The sequence below is a fragment of the Helianthus annuus genome, chromosome 15 (genome assembly GCF_002127325.2).
Source record: "Helianthus annuus cultivar XRQ/B chromosome 15, HanXRQr2.0-SUNRISE, whole genome shotgun sequence".
Classification (NCBI taxonomy): Eukaryota; Viridiplantae; Streptophyta; class Magnoliopsida; order Asterales; family Asteraceae; genus Helianthus; species Helianthus annuus.
The window spans coordinates 158,423,229-158,438,038 of record NC_035447.2 but is presented as its reverse complement, the minus strand read 5'-3'; positions in this window follow the sequence as shown (position 1 = coordinate 158,438,038).

Below are 14,810 nucleotides of genomic sequence, written 5' to 3'. Positions count from 1 at the left end.
GATGGTGGTGGATGATGATGTTGTGGTGGTGGTGGAGTGTGGGTGAAGTGTGAGAGAGGTGGTGTGCCAAGGGATGATTTGCAAGTGAGCCAAGCACCCCTATTTATAGCCTGAACAGAAGCTCGGGCACGGCCCCGTGTCCATTGGGCATGGCCCCGTGTCCATCCCTCTTCTCTTTCTTCATTAATTGCAGTTTGTCTGCATTAGTTGACCACGCCCCCGTGTCCGCTGGGCACGACCCCATGTGCAGAAGCGTATCTGTACTATCAAGATTTCCTCAGATTCTGCAAATCTAAGAGTTGACCACGGCCCCGTGTTCGCTGGGCATGCCCCCATGGTGGGTGATAGAAGCTTCTACAACTTTGTCTTTTCTGCTGTCACTTGGGCACGCCCCCGTGCTCATTGAGCACGGGGCGTGTTCAGCCTTCTGTTTTCTTCTTTTTGCTTGGTAAGATGCTGTTGAGGGGTCGGGCATGCCACGTTTATTTCTTTTCTTGTATTTATGTTAGATTTAGCTGTCTTTTTGCTTCTTTTGTTAATTTGAGCTCATTTAATCCTGAAAATACAAAAGGAAGACAAAAGCACACTTTTTCCAACATTAGTACTAAAAAGGGTTAGTTTTATGCCACAATTGATGTAATTTATATGTTGCATTTTGCACACATCAAAACCCCCACACTTGAATCTTTCCTTGTCCTCAAGCAAAACTCTTTATAATGTGGTTTTTCACTCCCAAATGGAATGGGTAGAAGAGAAGGTTTTAGGGCTTGTCATAGAGTGTCGGGATTCCAGATTTTATTAGGTTTTATTTTTATTTTATTTACAATCATATTTGTCATGATTTATTTAAAACATTACATAAGATAAATTACTTAATAGGGCATAACATGCCTTTTTAAAATTCCATTTATATTCAAGTTCACATACCTCACGGGAGATCAGTCAACACTCGGCCGAAAATGTATTTGTGAAACACTCGAGAGCGGCATGGAACTTACTCCTACCATATGCTTGCCAAGCAATCAATCCTCCTCCTTTTTAACTATATACTTTTGTAAATATCAAGAGGACTTTTGGGGTGAAGGGTTAGGCTTGGGTTAAAGGTAGGTGGTTGGGTTAGTGGTTAGTAGAAAAGGGCGAAAGGCGTAAAAAGCATCGGGTTATGTAAGACTATTTATTTTTCATAACTTTTTTTTTTGATGAAACAATTCTCAAACAAATTTGTTTTTGATAAATTTGTTTGTTTATTTCTTTTGGCTTCATCATTATCATTTTTTTTATAAGGAAGTCATAAGAAAAACTGAGCTTTGTTACTAAAATAAAGGTTTTAAAATGAAAAAGGTTTTGGTGGGTAAAAGGGTGTTTGTTTTGTGTTAGGAAATGAAAAGATTTTGGCTCAAAAGGGCTAACTAGGGGGATTTTGGGTAGGTGGTAAAAAAAAGAAAAATATTGGTGTAGAAATAAAAAGGGTTAGTCCTAATGCCTCCATCATTTACTTACTTGGATTTAAGTTGGTAAGGACCGGGAATGTATCGTCGTGGCAAGTTCTAGAGTTGTAAGAAACCGAGCAGCTATTCACACAAGAAACGAAAAATGAGCATTTAGTTTAAAGATTTGTATTTGTATGCTCAATAAAGTCTCAAAACTCACTTTTGTGGGAATGGGTTTTTATGTGATCAAGTATATATAATCAAATTTTAACTAGGTTTGTCATGCCGTTTCATAATTTTCTTATGTTGGTTCTTTTTATCACGACGCCATCGGTTGTAAATTTGTAAAAGTATCACCTTTTTAAAACTTGTAATTCTCAACTTAACTCAAGAAAAGTAAAAAAAAATGAAACTTTTTTTTAAAAATTTGGGGTGATTAGCGGTTCCAATAGAGTTTTGTGTAAGGCTTGTGATTAGGACTTGCAAAAATTCAAGGTCTAGCATCCCCCCCCCCACTTAAATTACACATTGTCCTCAATATGTCCCAAAATAAGTTTTTAGGTTGATTGAATGTGTAAAAGTATGTGAAAAAGCAAAAAATTATGTTACTGGGCGTCTAGACACGGCCCCGTGGTGTCCGGGCACGGCCCCGTGTTCAGATCGCCAGTAACAGAAGTTTGTAAAAATAAACAGATGCCTGGGCACGGGAGCGTGTTCAGCGAGCACGCCCCGTGTCCAGTTACCTGAACTGGGCATTTCCTGCAGATCGTGCAGCACGGGGTCGTGTTGGGCGGGCACGGCCCGTGCTGAACCTGCTGTAATGAAGAAAAAATTTTCGGGTGGTCCTGTTTTTGTGCATGGGGTGTTGGTGCAAGTTTCCCTTGGTATCCTTCACCATCTTGAGTGTGTCTTATCCATTACATCATCATCCAAACACCAATTTAACTAAAACCATCATTTATTAAAGTAACACATTACATAAAGTCCTAGAAAATTAAAACAAAGCAGAAGAATAAAAGTTAAAGGTCCTAAATTAGATAGGTCAAGTGATACATAGAATCATCTAAGGAGTTCTACTTTTTTCATCAAAACTTCGGAAATAGCTTTCCGATTTAGTAGAACTCCGAGCCGAGATGTGTTCCCTAGATGTTGTTTAAAGCCATTCTTCTATTTCTCTAGGGAGGAAGAAGGCAGCTTCATTCTCCTCAACATCTTGCGGAGGGGGAGTAGCACCAACTGGGACCCCTTGTAGTATGTCGCGAGGGGGCCCCGGGTGTATGGTGCACAACTCGGCAGGTATGATGACTTCAGGCACCACGTTCCATGCCCTTTGGGTGATGATTGGAACCAAAGGAGGAGATGCGAGAATGTTCAACCTTTGGTGCAAAAGGTTGACTTCTCGAAGACATCCTTCTAGTCCCACCGTTAAGAGAGTCTTCCGCCGTCATTTCATCAATAGCCTCTCTTAAAGCGTAAACATAGTTTACAAGAGAGTCTTCCGCCGTTGATGACCTTCTCCCCTGCCGGTTGTTCCTTGATTGCGATGAAGATGTTCCGTTGGTTCTCCTCGCCATTCTGAGAAAACGGAACGAAAAGGTTTCAAATTTTATTTGGGCAGTACCTCGGGCACGGCCCCATGTTCAGTGAACATGGCCCTGTGTTTAGCTGTCTGCAGGTTTTTAGAGCTAGGAATCTTGGAGTTTTAATTTTTTTCCCAATTTATAAGGTACTTTTAAGCATAAATAATTTAAAACAAAGTTGTATAAAGCTTGGAATCATGGTAAATTCAAGCTTCAATGGAGGTATTGAGTAAAAATTGAAGAAGAAGGCAATGAACAAACGTGGAAAAGAGAAGATGGTTGTTGAAAACCTTCTTTAGAATATACCTAGGATGGTATGTGTGAAGATCTCACCAGATCTTTGTCTTTGGGGTGGTCCAAATGTGCATGAATCTTGCTGCATTTATAGAAAATGACAGCACGCTGCACACGGCCCCGTGTCGGCTGGACACGGCCCCGTGTGCAGACAAAATCCTGACACATTTGTCCGTATTCTGACCAAAGGTCAGATGGGAATCTTTAGGTGGACACGGGGGCGTGTTGACCTGGACACGGCCCCGTGTCTAGAAGCTGTCTTATGGAGTTTGCCTATTTTTAAGGAACTTATCCGGATCGGGCGGTTCCTTACTGGATGAAACAACCCCAAAGTGCCTGAGATACCTTAATTGTTCTAGATTAAGATGAGAACGCAAGAGGTTGTCGGTGAGGGTGATTCCTATGCTAAATGTAGGTGGACAAGTCCAACCCTTTCCCGAGCTCTCGTTAAAGAATGTGTATGTCGAATCTCTCGGGTCTATGTATGCATCGAACAAAGTCGATGGGGAGTCCTTCACGGCACAATCGACACAGGGACGACAATCGATCAAATCTTCTCTAGAATTAAAGGTGATATCAGGAACAACGAAGTTGTTTTTATCCGAATGCGATCTCAATAACTCTAATTGGGTATCGTCTTGAGATGAATTGAAATCCATCTCAAGTTCTTTTAACCAATTAAGAATTAGATCTTCTAATTGAAATAGTTCATCAAGAAGCATTTCTCCTAGAAGGTCCGGTTGAGCGCATTCGAGGGAGAGATAGGGATTATTTTTACTTTCGCCCCTCTTAAGGCTACAGGAAAACAATGGGTCTATATAGTGGGGCTTGTAATTCAGATAATAACATTCTAATTATTTATGAGGGCCACCACATATTTGACACCACGTACCATAAGAGTGCCGAAAGTAAAAAATATCAGTATCACTCATGTTTGTGTCAGAAATTACCAACCGTCGGGATCTTACGGTTCTGTTTTCAGTAACTGACGCTTGGGCACGGGGCGTGTTGAGTGGGCACGGCCCCGTGTTCAGCTACCGTCTGACTTAAAACAGGATTGCCAGTACCAAATATTGGGCACGGGGCGTGTTCAGCGGGCACGGCCCCGTGCTGAGTTCTGCAGAAGCTGAAAAACTAAGAAAAATCCTAAAAAATGGAAAAATAAGAAAAAATGATTAGGCCATTGATTTTAAGCTTTCTTAAAATCCTTGTGTCCCCGGTAACGGCGCCAAAAACTTGATGTGCGTAAAGTGTGATAGGTTTTTATGTATATTTTTAGCCCTTTTTAAACACTTTAGTCAAGTTTTAAATTTATAAAACACGATATTTACTATCACCAAACACACATATGGGCAAGTGCACCCATCGTGAGCGTAGTATAGTGTTTGTAAGATACCGAGGTCGTCCAAGGACACAAGAGCTTTTAATACCGGATTATCCTCAACGTCTAATCAAATCAAAAATTTAGAAAAAGGTTTTAAACTAGAAAATAAAAACTAAAATGCTGAAAATAAAAATAAAAATAAAAACAGATAGACAAGATGAATCACTTGGATCCGACTCGCCTTTAGTGTAACCTTTGATTATTTCCGCACTTTTGCACTTTTTAAGAGATTATCTTAGTTATTGTAGTAGGCCCCTCTTTTGAAGGTGACGTTACCCTCAACCCAGTAGTTTGAGTCAGCAAGGATACAATCCTAAAGGGTCGGATTATTGAAAGATTGTAGAATCGAGAAACGATCTAAACGAGTCTATCAGAAGAGTTCTAATCAATTCAAGAGGCGGAAACTAATGAATTGACTTAGAAACAACTTGATTCACTCTTTAACTGTCTTGTTTATTGATTTAACACTGTTCAGATCAAACGACACATCGGCAGCACTTCGGTACCGGAATCACGAACCTTACAAATGAATCAGCACATCAGCTACTTATAGGAGTGGGTATTTCGCACGAAATAAGCAATAACCATTTCGTGCGAAATGGCTATGTTCATTTCATACGAAATAGTTTCTTGCTATTTCATGCGAAATGACTTCACACCAACATTTCTAGTTTATCGTGCCCTGATCTAACTAAACGAAACCAAGACTCGATACAAGACAGAGTCGACAGACATATGCACCAACAAACTCCCCCTTGGATGTTGACGAAGTCTTCAGTGTCGAGTCTTCACAGTCTTCAGTCTTTATCAGTCTTCATATACTTCCAAAGTATCTGACATTGTAAGCATCCAACAAAACTCTTTCTCTTCATTAGGAATTGAATCTGGCTCTGCTATCTTCAGACTCCCCCTTGTTAGCAGACTCCCCCTTAAGTTGTACTGGGATCGTAATCTGTCTCACACTCTACTCATGCTTTGTAGCTTTTACAAATTCAGGATTGCAACCTGGCTCTCTACAAAACTCAGAATCAAGAACCTGGCTAACCTGCACATCTTTTACCTCTGCTTATCATTTCACAAATTTAATATTTGACAAATTTAATCTCTGCTTATCATTAGTAAACACAAAAATTCAAAATGATTTATCATTAAAAATCTCTGATGACCACATGTAAGCAAATCATTTTTCTAAATACACTCTCCCAAACCTGTTCATCGTGTTTAGCACTTGGAATTTTGAAAATCAACATTTCATCATCAGTTGTCGAAAATCTTTTTGTATTTTTAAAAATTTATGCTAAAACACACTGAAAATATTTTTGAGATTTTGTTTTTAACGGAATGGAATAATAAAAAATATTTACAAACAATATTTTTGTGAGTTTGTGTAAGAGGATCATATCAGATTATGAGACAAATCACTAACACTGTTAAGCTTTAAACATTTTAAGTTCTAAACGATTCACGTAGATTGTCAGTATACTAATCCACTTAAATTTTCACACAAAGTTCAATTGTTCCAAGATACGAAATTAGTGTTTTAAGCACTTAAACTTATTCGCGTGTCCCACCTCAGAATATACTCCCATATCCAGATTTCTATATTCAGTCTTACAGGTGAGTGTACACTAATGATATCTGTAAACGGGTAAGTACGAAACCATGAGAGCTCAGGTTAGAACTTCCGTTCAGACAAAGAGATGATGGTTCGTCTTTAGGTGTGTCCCGTTTAGGGATCTTTTCTTCAACAGCACATGATTAACATTTTTCAATGTTTCATCATTTTTGTACTGAGGGCTGGCTTTAAGATTAAAGCTTATGCAAAGTATTATACGAGGACTAGGCTATTGCTCCCGCAAAATCAGAAGTCCTGGTATAATACCCCAGATATCACCACGCACAAAGACCTAGCATGTCAGAAATAGAAAATCTTTCAAACAAGATTTCGGGGGTTACCCATATATCCAAGAGATGTTCCCCACGAAATAAGCAAGTTGAATATTTAGGTTTATATCTCGAAAATAATCTACTGCATGTATAAAAACTTACTGATATATCATTAGTGAGATCGTTTATCACATTTTGACTTTCCAATTCTTTAGCGTGCAGTGATAGTCCACTGATGTACTATCATTTCCTCTTTTTCACAACAAAACTCATTTTTATTTTTTCGATGTTTTTGGATTTTGAGATTTTATCATGTTTTTGAATTTTTCAAATTTTCGAAATTTCTAAAAATTTTTACTCCCCCTAAAAACAAAATATATTTCAATTTTGATTTTCTGTAAAAATTTGAAAATAAACTGTACAAACAAACTTGACAACTTGATGTGAATTATTTCAAATCGACATCCATTTGGCATAAACAATCAGAACCCCCCTTACAACAAACTATTTTCCCATTATGATTTCAAAAAACTTAAGTTTGTTTTTAATCAAAATGGTTTTTCCAGAAAATTAGTTTTGTTGATTTTCTCAAACCACTTGTAGGAATGAGGATAAACTCATCACATTGTTTTCAAATCATTTTGAATGAAAGTTAAATCAAGTTCAACTTAATGACCTTGATTAACCACTTGTAGGTGAAAACTGTAGGATCGTTTTTAGACCCGAACGAGTCGATCAGAAGAGTTTTTGCTCAATACGAAAGGCGGAAACAGTCGTATCAAGTTCAATTCAGCTAGATATTCACTTTAAACTGTCTTTTGATTGATTTGACAATGATTTACAGCGACACGTGTAAGGCCCTAATACGTATTTGACTATAAGTCGCAGCGGAAGTTCAAGCCATAAACTTTCTTTCATTATAAACACCTTAACTTATTTAAAAATTAACTTTAACATAACTCTTTCACATAAATCCATCAATCGACTTATTTACTAAGTAAAAACATAGCTTATGTTTACTACATTATATACATCAACGTTCCCGTACAATCTCACTAGTGACTCGATCCTCGATCTTTGTTCCTTGATGATCCGCGTGACTCGTACTACCTGCGCTCACCACATTAAATTCATAACATTAGTACGCATTATAAACATACAAGATTTATTCACGTTTACTTTTTGTTCCGTTAACTCTTTACATCCCAGCTTTCCATCTGATCGTACATTCCGTGGTGAGACTTTCTCATTGTACCTGCGTTATACTTCGTTCACAAGGCACACTATTATTATCGTCAATACTCAATTTCATTGAATACATGCGTATATACTCTCATACATACTTACATATGTGCATCCGTTCACACATAACTACTTACAAATCTACGTACCTACATTCATACGTACGTTCCTACATACGTGCATACCTACATACATACACGCATACATGTCTACATACATACCTATTACATGCCTTCTCACAACCCTACATACGTGCACACACTTTCGTACATACTCACTTGGATATATATATACACATGCACATACTACCTACATACACACCTACATACATACATACATACATACCTTCATACGTATCTACTTAAGGAAATTCTTAACTTAGAATCCCACATTTAGGTACCATATTACTACATATTCTTTAGGATCCCACCTTTAGGTACCATATTACTACATATTCTTTAGGATCCCAACTTTAGGTACCATATTACTACATATTCTTTAGGATCCCACCTTTAGGTACCATATTACTACATATTCTTTAGGATCCCACCTTTAGGTACCATATTACTACATATTCTTTAGGATCCCACCTTTAGGTACCATATTACTACATATTCTTTAGGATCCCACCTTTAGGTACCATATTACTACATATTCTTTAGGATCCCACCTTTAGGTACCATATTACTACATATTCTTTAGGATCCCACCTTTAGGTACCATATTACTACATATTCTTTAGGATCCCACCTTTAGGTACCATATTACTACATATTCCTTAGGATCCCACCTTTAGGTACCATATTACTACATATTCTTTAGGATCCCACCTTTAGGTACCATATTACTACATATTCCTTAGGATCCCACCTTTAGGTACCCTATTACTACATATTCTTTAGGATCCCACCTTTAGGCCCCCTACCCGTCGGCGACGCCCTCTAGTTTCTTTTTTTTGCAGTTTTCTGCAGGTTCGTTTCGTCGTCCGTACGCACTAAAACGCACGTAACTTTCGAACCGTTTACCCGTTTAACCTCCCGTTTCTTCCTACATGCTTGTAAATTCACATCCTATCAAATGAACTTAAAATCCCATAACCGCCTTAAGGAAAATCTTAACTTACACGCTATCGGCTTATTACCCTCTTACCCACAATTCGACCCGTTCATGCATTCATCAACGTAACTTGTTTGTTTTACCATAAACTCTTATAAACCTAATAATATCAGTGACATCTATCATAAAATAATAAGTTCTTAGACATTTAGCATCCTCTTAACACATTATCGTTCATATACTTAGTTTTGACCCGTTAAGGGTATTTGCGCGTTAAATGGTTTATAACATACCAAGACCATACTCTTCGCTTCCATACTTGTCCAAGACATTACACTAATCAATAACTTGCTTCTAAACTACTTATTAAGATCGTTTGCCCAAAATACCCATCAAGGGCAATTTGTTCAACCTTAATCCCATCATTTACGACGAAAGACTTTCCTACATATTTAACCTCAAACATCATGTTTAATTAATTTCAACACTTTATTACTTACTTGAACTAAGAGGTGATTACGGAAATCACTTACCTTGAGCGTCCAAGTTCAAGCATAGGTTCCATGCTTTCTTTTGACCCATTAGCCTCCGTGCTTGAGCCCGTAGACATGCTATCTATCCTTACATGACCATACATTGATACCCTTGTTAGTAAACAAGGCCACACAAAGCATCAATCACAATAAATCTATGCTCAACAATTGACTTTCATTAATGGATTTCTTGCAACTCATAGCATAGATTAACAATGAGATCCTTTCTACTCACATAATATAAACACGCCATTACATATCTTGCTATAAATATTTCGTGCATCACTTTGACTCCCTAAACCGTACGTTTATGATAAGAGATCTACCTCACAACATTCCTACCATTGTTGACTTTCCAGAAAGTCAACTATCAAGCATTTCAACTTCCAACTTGGACAAACATTCATTCACAAATTAACATGTTAGAATATAGTCATTATGCCATCTATGCTTCATACTCATTTTGTAGGACATATTTGGCCGCATAATCAAATAGTTACATATACACATATACATACGATTCCGTTCATATCAACATCTTTATAGTTAACGCCAATATCAATTAAGTTTACTCTTTTCTATGATTCTCATTCGTTCCATAACCATTCTTAAGTTGAAACTAATACGATCAAACATTCCATATATATTCATCACATCATTCAAGCGTATGGTACGAATTTCACATATTATTGTCATTTAGGCATTTCATCAAACACCTTGTGTGCGTACTACCATCTAAGCTTAATGTACAACTAATTCATGCATATCCTTCTAACCTCATACATAATTCACCAAAATTCTTCCTTCTAATCATCATGAATCATTTCTACATAATCATTAAACATACTAGAATCACATTTCTTTCAATTCCTCTAACAAGAATCTACCATGCATGCCAAAATACATCAATATTAAGCAAGAATTGGACATGGGTGATCATTCAAGTTGTTATCATCACCATAACCAAATGGGTTTCACATATAAACATCAAATTAACCCAAATCTTACATAACCCATGTTCTATATGATGTTTCTAACCCTTATACATAATCAATTTCATATTATCTCACGGATTAGAGCATAACCCACTTCACCCATGATCACCAATCTTAAATTTAAAACATACCTTATGATCTCCTCATGTTGGTGATCATTAATCCATGCTCGGTTATAGATTTAAGCATCATTTAGCCTTTCAATTTGGATGATCTTTCATGTTTAGGGTTTGGAGTTCTTGAGAGCTCCTAAAGCTTCACGAACACACACGTATGTGTGTTTGTGTGTGTGTGTTGATCTTTTAATTAGTAAACAACTTTCAGTTGTTTCCACTTTAGCCCCTCGGGTTTTCCTTTAAAACATAAATGACACTACCTTTCATTACTTAATACTTTTGACCATACCCTTAACTATGTTAAATAGCCTAGTTATTTATTTCATGACGTGTCATAAAGGAACATCCGACAAATATTAACATTCAGATTTTGGGACGTTACAACACGACACTTCGGAAGCAGTTCGGTACTCAAGCCGGAAAGTTACAAATGAAACCAAATCAAGGCTATTTATAGGCTGGTAACTTCGCACGGAATTGCCACAAACAAAATCAAGGTTCATGCGAAATTATATTTCGTACGAAATTACCTTGTAATTTCGTGCGGAATTACTAATCATGTAATTTCGTGCGAAATTACATTCCAACCCATTTTTTAACAGATTTCTCGTACAACGTGCCCTGATCTATCTAAATACATATAAGACTCGATACAAGACGAAGTCGACAGATAAATGCACCAACAAACTCCCCCACGGATGTTGACGAAGTCTTCGGTGTGTCGAGTCTTCAATTTTCAATCTTTATCAGTCCTCTCGAACTCTCTCTTCTTTTCATCTCCAGGACCTTGACCTGGCTCTATCTTCACTCTATCATCCCAATAACTGTAGCTGGCTCTTACAATTCTCTTGATCAGATCTCTTGATTTCTTAAGTTCATCAGCATCATCAGCTTGCATGAACTTGAGCTCCAGAATCGTTACTTGGCTCTTTCAGTATCGGAACCTGGCTCTTTCCATTTCAGTATAGGAATCCTGCTTACTGCACATCCTCTACCTCACAATAAATTTCACCATTTTTTTAAAAATTTGACAATTTTATGTTCTCTGCTTACCACTTATAGAAAACATAATGCAGATATTAATCAAACAATAAATGATTTTACAATGTTAATCTCTGATGAACCACTTGTAAAAATAGAATGATTTAACATTTAAAAACTTCTGATGACCACTTGTAGGTCAAACATTCAAATCTTTTTCCATTATATACACACTCCCCCTCACGAAATGTTCATCGTGTTTAGCACTTGGAATTTTGAAAATCAGCTCTTCAACACCAGTTGTCGAAAATCTTTTTGGATTTTTCAAAAGTTATGCTAAAACACAACTAAAATCTTTTAAGTTTTTGATTATAAAGAAATGCAATGTAATAAGGAAATATTTACAAACAATATTTTTGTGAGTTTGTGTAAGAGGATCATATCAGTTTTTGAGACAAATCACTAACACCGTTAAGCTTTAGACATTTTAAGTTCTAAACAATTCACTTAGATTGTTAGTATACTGATCCACTTAAATTTTCACACAAAGTTCAATTGTTTCGAGATACGAGATTAGTGTTAAGCACTTAAACTTATTCGCGTGTCCCACCTCAGAATATACTCCCATATCCAGATCTCTATATTCAGTCTTACAGGTGAATGTACACTAATGATATCTGTAAACGGGTAAATGCGAGACCGTGAGAGCTCAGGTCAGAACTTTCGTTCGTCCAGAGAGATGACGGCTCGTCTTTCGGTGTGTCCCGTTTGGGGATCTTTTCTTCAACAGCACATGATTAGCATTTTTCAATGTTTCATCATTTTTGTACTGAGGGCTGGCTTTAAGATTAAAGCTTATGTAAAGTATTATATGAGGACTAGGCTATTGCTCCCGCAAAATCAGAAGTCCCGGTATAATGCCCCAGATATCACCACGCACAAAGACCTAGTATGTCAGAAATAGAAAATCTTTCAAACAAGATTCCAGGGGTTACCCATATATCCAAGAGATGTTCCCCACGATATAAGTAAGTATATGATTTTTTATGTTTATATCCCGAAAACAATCTACTAAATGTATAAAAACCTACTGGCATATCCTCAGTGAGATTGTTTATCACATTTTTGACTTTTCAATTCTTTAGCGTGCTGTGATAGTCCACTGATGTACTATCATTTCTTCTTTTTCAACAAAACTCAATTTTTGAATTTTATCATGTTTTTGGCTTTTTCAAATTTTCTAATGTTTTTGGTTTTTCTGAAATTTCTTACTCCCCCTAAAATTCAAAACTATTTAAAGAAATTTGAAAACAAACTGTACAAGTAAAATGACAACTGTTGTGAATTGCTTCAATTCACCATCCACTTGGCATAAACAATCAGAACTCCCCCTTACAACAAACTATTTTCCCATTATAATTTCAAAACACTTAAGTTTGTTTTAATCAAAATGGTTTTTCCGGAAAATAAGTTTTGTTGATTTTACCACTTGTAGGTTGGGGTTAATTCATCACATTGCTCTTTCAACCACTTGTAACAATTTTAACAATTTTTGGTTCGTTGTCAACACAACCACTTGTAGAAAATCAAGTACAACTTAATGTCCCTGATTTACCACTTGAAAATCAAAATATCACAATTACCAACCTGTGAATTTCTCAAGAAAGAGGTCGATTCCTACTCCCCAATTACCAACCTGGGAGTTCCGGCAAGTCAGGTTTTTCAGTTAAAGAGATTCTCCCAAGCCTGACAGACCTTGGGAGATTCCGAGTCATCAGCACTCGGTTTCTTACCTTTCCTCTTCTTCTCATAGAATTCCTTTACCCCTTTTGACTTCCCATTAATCATCTTTCCAAAAATATGTTTCACTTTGGGGTTAAAGGCTTTTTCAACATCAAATTCCTTCTTTTCAGAAAAGAATTGATTTGAGATTTCAACTTTGCCAACTTTTTGTTTAAAATTTTCAGCCTTCAATGGTAGAAAATTTGCATCATCCATTGGAGGTATTGATTTTTCATCTTTTGATTCAACCTGTGGCTCCTCTGACTTTGTGGAATCAGATTCATCGCCAGAAGATAGCTCCTCTGATTTTGATGAATCAGAATCATTGCTAGAACTATCATCAGATTTCTTAATAACCCATTTTTGGTTATCAAGATTTGCTTTCCTCTTGTAAAATCTTTTTGAACATTCACCAACCTCAAATTTTGAGTTTTTGAAAACAATAAACGGTTTGGTTGGTGGTTCATTTTCAACCATTTTTTTCTTTCAGTTTACGAGACACTTCCTGTTTTGAATAAATTGCCTTTGAACAATTCTTGGCAATATGACCAACTGTTTTGCATTGAAAACAAGTTCTTGTCTCTTTCTGTTGAACAACTTCATTCTTCATTTCATCTTGCTTCTTTGCAAGGAAATCTCTGTTGGTCTGCTTCCAGAATGAACTTTTCTCTTCTTCTTCCGAGCTTGCTCCTGAAACAAATAGAGTATTTGTTTTAGAATTTTTCTCATTTTTATAATTTTCTGGTGGAATAAACCCTAAACCTTTCTTTTTGAAATTACCGTTATGGTTTGGTTTCTTTTGAAAACCAGAACCAGAACTGTAACCCTTTTTCTTGTTTTTTCTTTGTTGAACTCTTGAGGTGTAATTTTTAGGTTTATCAGTAAGATTTACATTTTTTATTTCAGAAATATTAATTTCTGTTAGTTTGAAAACCTTCTTTATCATTTCAGTTTTGACACCTCTTATTGGAAATTCTTCATCAGAATATAATTTGTCAGAATCATTCAAAGTATATGCAACTTTGAATGTTTCATCATTCAAATTAGATTTTGATAACAAGAATTCTTTATTGTAAACTCTTTTGCCCTATTTGACTTTTGCACTTGACGTGTCGGATTCAGACTTTGACTCTGATTTTAACTCCGACTTTGACTCCTCTGTTTCATCATTATCCAACACCTGATCGACCACTTTCTTTATTAACTCGGACTCATGATCAGTGTTAGATGATGTAAACGTGAAATCAATGTTTTCTGGCAAGTTTTCTAAAGACTCAGACTCCCACTGTAAGTTGGTTGCCTTTTCAACTCTTTCTGAATTTGGATTTCGTGGCGAATATCCATTTTCAAGCGGGGGTGGACACTTGTTGTAATTGACTCTTTGTTTCTTACCAGAAGTCTTTACTTCAGTATCCTTTTTTCTTTTCAGAAGTCTTTTCTTCATATGTTTCTTCCTCAAAAGCCTTCATGCCTTCAACAGTTGGATAAATCCTATCAATGACATAAGAAGTACATGAGTAACTTTTTAAC